Source organism: Mesoplodon mirus (assembly GCF_964341445.2).
Source record: "Mesoplodon mirus genome assembly, chromosome: 1".
NCBI classification, from domain to species: Eukaryota; Metazoa; Chordata; class Mammalia; order Artiodactyla; family Ziphiidae; genus Mesoplodon; species Mesoplodon mirus.
The window spans coordinates 80177548-80184073 of NC_138976.1; the positions used below are offsets into that span (position 1 = coordinate 80177548).

Below are 6526 nucleotides of genomic sequence, written 5' to 3' on the forward strand. Positions count from 1 at the left end.
AAGAACCTGAACTCAAAAGCCTTTTGGGAAACTGTAATTTTATAATGTAATTACTTCTTTTAATATTAATTTAAGTGTAAAATTGAAAAATTTGAGAAGACCATCTCAGTATGTCCTCATGGGGGCACATCTGTATTCTAAGTCTGCAAACCCAAATGGCTAGAATGATACAGTTATCAACATTTAAACATGCTAACATGCACATGACTAATATTATTGACATGTTGAGCTATAGTCAGGTATTTGTTTATTAAATTAGCATATTGCTAGGAAAAATGTATAATTAAAAGTAGATAAGAGTGCCTTCCCCTTCCATCCTTCATCATTCTTTTGGAAAAGCAGACACCGTTAGTCACTATAAAGTCAAAGATGATCCTTATCCTAGACTCAGAGGCCCAGAAAGTATTACTGGGTCAGGGAGTTACTCAGATTTACAGTCCAAACAAGTTCCTACTCTGAGTGGCTGTGTGCATCACAGCTTTCACATCCCTGCTGTTGAACCATAGCAGCTACTACTGCATTTCTGGGACCTTTTTTTGTTGTTACTGCTTCTCATCTGTGGTTCTCCAGATCCATTGCCCAAGATTAACCAAACATAACACACAAAGATCAATGTTCAGCTTTGAAATATAAAAGCATTATGTCCAAATGTTAAAAACAAGGTCACCAATAAATCATGTTGGAAAGAAGCAGAATGTCATAAACACAAGACAAGAGATTATAAATCATAATTCACAACATGGGGCTCCACCATCCGAAGAAGTTCGGAAGAAAAAGGGCAGAGGGTTCAGAGGGAAAGGCAAAGGGGAAAGGTCACAAGCCCAGACAGACTAATTAGGTGTCATAGTAACGTTGGTTTGCTCGTTTATTGTTTTTCATCCTGGTGAATGCGGTGCTGATAATACTCAACTTTTTGTTTGTTTGTTTGGCTGGTTTTCAAAGGTCACTATAGGAAGTGTGATATCAGTTATTTAGAGGACCCTAAATTTCATGTGCTCAGTTAAAGATGTTCCTAACATCTTAAGGGCAAAACACTGAAAATCTTATAGTAGAAAGAGTAAACTTACATTGAGTTCTTCTGGTATCCCTTGGGAATGTGGCATCATCCTGACTTCTTTCAATACAGGGTAGCAAATCACTGACACAAAGAGAAGAATGATTTACTATAAGTTAGAAAGAAGCCACAACCACAAATCTAAATGTCAGCTTTCTAGGTCAACTACAAAGCTAATAATAGTATGAAACTACTAATGACTGTACATCATATTTTCCTTGTGATGAAACGTAATTACAATATGTTAATATTTACAAATCACATTGAGGCTCACAGATGAAGTGATAAGTAAATAAATATTACATAAATAAGCGATTACACAAGCAAGTAATGCCTCTGAAATTGTGTACTGTAAATTTGAAAACACTAATTGCTTTACAGGACCCAGGCCCATAGACAACATGGGAAGCGATGTTGTTTAGAATGAAATCAACTCCTCCCTACCAAAGAAGAAAATAAGGTTCCAATCTACCTAATTTTTTATATACCACTGGAGACATTCTGAACACACAGTATCAGTTCAGGATAGTTGATCTGAGAACATGTATAAGTAAAGGGCCTGATCTTTTTCTATTATGTGTTCATGTGCAGGCAGTGCCTAAAAATAACTTTTAAATATTTTAAAATATTTGATGGCCAGTAATAGTGAGAGAGAAATATATGTGGGGGTAACTCATTCTTTGACTCATATTCAGGTGAGATGTAAATATTAAGTACTGCAAATATCCAAATGTGATTATGGAAAACTTGATTTTCATGAATTTTCTTTTTTTAAGTATAGTGTTTTAATCTTTTATAAATAGGAAGGAAAATGGGGAGAAATGGGGAGCAGGAAATCACATTTCTAGTTAAATATTTTTAACTCACAGCTTTGGAAACTCAAGATTCCAGATCATTTTGTAAGTTTAAAGAAAGCAAGAATCCAGTCTGCCATATTATACACAGCATTTGGGGATGTGATAAGCTTACCTTCCCCCCCATTCAACAATTCTCTACAGACTCATCTGTAACAATGAGGAGCAGAGAAAATTGTCTTTTTTCTCACTTGATTGCTTTAAAATGACTTATGGTAAAATACCTTAAAATTGCCCTAGAATCAAAGGGCTCTTCTTTGTAGTTCTTCACAAAAATAACTCCACAGGTATTAACTAAACCCAAAAGAGCTTTGGTTCTGGGCCCAGATCACACACTAAGAAATTTAGCCCTATTTTACTGGCTTCTTTTTTTTTTTTTTATTTTTATTTTTTTTGCAGTACGCGGGCCTCTCACTGTTGTGGCCTCTCCCGTTGCGGAGCACAGGCTCCGGACGCACAGGCGCAGCGGCCATGGCTCACGGGCCCAGCCGCTCCGCGGCATATGGGATCCTCCCAGACCGGGGCACGAACCCGTATCCCCTGCATCGGCAGGCGGACTCTCAACCACTGCACCACCAGGGAGGCCCTTCTTTATTTTTTTATAACATCTTTATTGGAGTATAATTGCTTTACAATGGTGTGTTAGTTTCTGCTTTATAACAAAGTGAATCAGTTACACATATACATATGTCCTCATATCTCTTCCCTCTTTACTGGCTTCTTCCTTATTTTCTGAATTTCCTACAAGGGACATATAACACTTTTATAATCAGAAAAAGATCACAAAGAAATTTAGTTCATATCCAAAACTTGCTCAGGGTCAAAAAAAATGAGAGGATAAGCTGGAGATCGTGTTGTAAGTTCTATAAGCTCCACCACCTGAGTCTGTGTATAGCCTTAACAACTATTTCTTATGTTTAGTAGCAAACATTTTGCATGATATAAACAAACACTATTACTTCTTTGCCCCTTACTGATGAGCACTGAAGCATGTGTGCACTTACATAATTTTCTTCAGCATGGAGGTTAAAAAATAAATTATCCAGCAGCTTTACAAACAATGTGAAGGCTGCATTAATAAATCTGAAGCTCTGGACAGCGTTAAGCCATCTGAGATTTTTGCTAGGGGGAGACTGACAGCCCTATCAAAGAGAGCAAGGATGAACTTCTCAACTGAAAATCATTATTTTAGGGAGTGTAAGGCGAAGCAACACATTCTCATAAAAATTTGGAGAGACTGAAGCAGCAGGAGGCTGAAGATTTACCACCAGCTCTGATACTTACAAGCTCTGTGACCCTGGACCATTTACTTAACCTCTCTGAGCCTCTGTTTCCATTTATAAAATGATAATAGGACCTATTTGGAGTGTTATGGCAAGGATTAAACTAGTTAAAGTGCTTAGGACATCTACTAGGACATGGAAAGTGCTCAAATGTTAACTCTTATAGAAACCAGAATGGTCTTCTCCACTTACGTAACAATGGTGTAAAAATGAAAAGCAGAGTTTGAATGTTTTAAAATATATTTATTACACAGTAGACTTGGTTGGACCACTAAGTTCCCTTACCTTCACGCTAAGAGTACTATTTGGGATTCGAATCTTCAGCAGCCCCTAAAACGATGCCACCTGAGTAGTTGCTCATCCTAAGTGGCAAATGGAAATTCCCTGTGCGAAATTAGAGAACGCCTATGCTTGCGTTTAAGGCTCTAGAAGGCTGTTTCTAGAGAGAAAATCACGTTCCATTGGAGGATAAGAATCTGCCTGTAACATTAATGGTAAACCATTCCCAAATATTCACTTAGAGTGAGAGAATTGCTAATAACTTGCCCCATGTTGATTTTTCATGACTGCCCCATACAGCAGGTATTGTTTTAATCCCTGGAGAAAACTGAGGCTCAGGGAGGTTTTGCTCCCTGTTACACAACAAGTAAACGGCAGCCTGGGCACTCTGGTGTTTAACTGTAAGTGGGGACATCCATTTATCTGAGAAAAAAAATGTTAGTCTCACCCCTTAAAAAAAAAAAGTGCTGGTGGTGGGGAGGACACCACTGAGAAAGAGAAGTACAAGGAGGAAAAATTCAGTCAGCAGTTTCTTTCCCTGGAGGACAGAGCCAACCACAATTGCCCCAGAAGCAAAGCCGGAGCTGACAGACGCCAGGGTGAAAGGACAATCTTCCCGGGAATCTAAGGAGAAGGTGTGCCTTCAAAAGGTGTTCGCCGCGGTACTGCCCCCCTCCCCGACTCCCCACTAACCTGTGTTTCGCTAGTTTGGGTTTGCCAGCCGTCTCCAGGGAGTGGAGCAAGACTCTGTGCTATAAACAGGAGCAAGTGCCAGAGCCCCCGGCCAGCCTCTCCAAGGCCGGACTGCCAAGGAAACCTGGCGTTGTGACAGCAAGGGCAATGCCGCACGGCCAGTGGTCACCGAGGAGCCGCTCTGGGGAGGACAACCACCCCGCCCCTCAAGGCTCACCTCGGAGAAGCGTGAGGTCTCTCCCATTAGTGAGTTGTGTAGGCTCTTAAAATTCCTCCAGCCTGAGCGTTTCAGGAACCGCCGAGAAGTCAAATTGTGTGTGCGCGCGCGCTTGCGTGCGCGCACCGGTGTGAGCGTGCCCGTGTGTGCGTCCACGTGGGCGCGCGCGCACAAACGCCCACAGTTCTCTAGAGAAAAGGTCTAGAGCTTTCAGCAAATTCGAAGAGCTTTTGACTCTCATGGGAGAAACCATATTCGGGAGAAGAACATACCCCTGTCTTCCAGAAAAGAACACCGAGCTCACCACTTTTATTTCTGGAGCAAATGAGCCCAGGCTCTCAGCCCACTTTCCTCTTACAAAACCCTAAGGCACTTAAGAGAGACCACAGGGGAAAAAAATAACTCAACCCCTTTTCTAATCTAAACCTAATCCTCCTTAAACCTCGCCTGACCCGGGCTACCAGGAATGCTGCCAGTGCCAAATGATATGATGTTTATTCAGCTTAGGTTTTAGCCTGCTGCTCCTGAGCCACAAAATCAAAGGAGAATGTTCCAGCCACCACCTGCTGATGAATGGGTAAACAAGGGCCCGTCAAGAAAGAGGAGCCCCAGTGTTTGAAGACAATGCCTTTGTGTAGTTCTGGCTCAAATAAGGGCACAGCTCCTAAGGAACAGGCTTGAGACATGCATAAATGCCGTGCCAACTAGTTCAGAAGCCGGGGTGCAGCTGTTGCTAATGCACCCTTTGCCCCCTGCTACCCCTCAAACCACAAGAGAGTACCCGGGACACCATGTCCCCTCTCCCAGAAGAAGCTGGCAAGGTACAATTTGTGAATCAGGTTTATGTTGGAAGAGAATTTTCCACATCATTCTCTGAGAAGCCTCAGCTCTGTAAGAGTAGCGTAGAGCTCAGAACGCATGACCTGACCCCCATTTCACCAGAGCAATGCTTTTGATCTGTTTTAAATCTGGGGGACCTGCATGAGATTTGGGGGGTGGGGGAGTTCTGTTGCTAAAAACAGAATGTTCGAAAAACCTTCTTGTAGTATCAAGTTTGGTACATCCTTACACAAGAGGGGTTTAAATGAAATAAGTCTTATAGATCCTGAGATCCAGCAAGCTGGTTTTGTTCTCAGTTTTCTCTGCTTCCTTCCTCTGAACAAATGTCTCCTTATTACTCTTTAAATGTGTGATCGGATCAGCATCATCCTCTCAGGAATCATAACCCTGGGAAGAGTAGCTAACATTTATTCAGGGTCTGTTGTGTGTCACGTGACGTGCTGGGAGTTTTCGTGCATTATCTTACTGGAACCATTGCAGCTCTCTGGGTGGAGGATCACTGTCCTTGGCTCTCAGGTGAGGGCAGTGAAGCAGAAACACAACTACAGCAATAACAACATTAACAACAGCAGCTTGCCTCCATGCACTCAGGGCTCTTAAATGATGGACCAGAACTGTAACCCAGGTAGTAACTCAAAACCTGAGTTCTGACTCTGTATAATGTCACCTCTAATGTTTAACAAGCAAGAGGTGTAAGTATGTTTGTGCGTGTGTGAGCATGGGTGTGCGAGTGTGTGTAAATCAGATGTAAATTATTTTTACATCTTAAAAATAAATCTGCTCAATAGAGAAAGTCTGAAAGTAGAAATAGGAATAAAAAGATTACCCATCATTCCACCATTCCAAGACCACCAACTGGTAACATTTGGGCATATTTCCTCCCAGTGTTTTTTATGTATAATTTTTAGTTCTGCACATTTAAAACAGCTGTGATTGTCTATGCATATTTTATTTTGCATTTGCCACTTAATATGACAACAAAATATGATGATGTTTTTCATAACATTTCAAATTCTCTGCCGTTTTTACTGGCTAAATAATAGTCTTTTAGGTGGAGCAATTCAGTTTAACAAACATTTATTGAGCACATAATATATAATACTGTTCTTTTCTTCAAGGAACTAGCAGTCTAGTATAGGGAAAATAAGGCACATAGGTAACTATATGGTTATAATAGCTAACACTACTGAACATAGACTGTGTTCCAGGCACTATTCACATGAATGAACTCACTGAATTCTCTTAGCAACCTTATGAGTAGGGACAATCTCTCTACTCTTTCAATAGTTGTCAAAGACTGAGGCAC

The 6526-nt window shown here is 41.1% G+C and overlaps 1 long non-coding RNA gene across 1 annotated transcript in view; it reads right to left on the bottom strand.

Annotated features, from left to right (window-relative positions):
- The window catches only part of LOC309801177, a 125841-nt gene extending 121232 nt beyond the window's left edge, over positions 1 to 4609 (bottom strand). Inside the window, exons 1-2 of the long non-coding RNA XR_014293539.1 lie at positions 4381 to 4609; positions 1068 to 1138 (exon numbers count right to left, since the gene is read on the bottom strand). This is a non-coding gene — a long non-coding RNA (uncharacterized lncRNA). The remainder of the gene's footprint in view (positions 1 to 1067; positions 1139 to 4380) is intronic.
- Positions 4610 to 6526: the final 1917 nt, after the last annotated feature.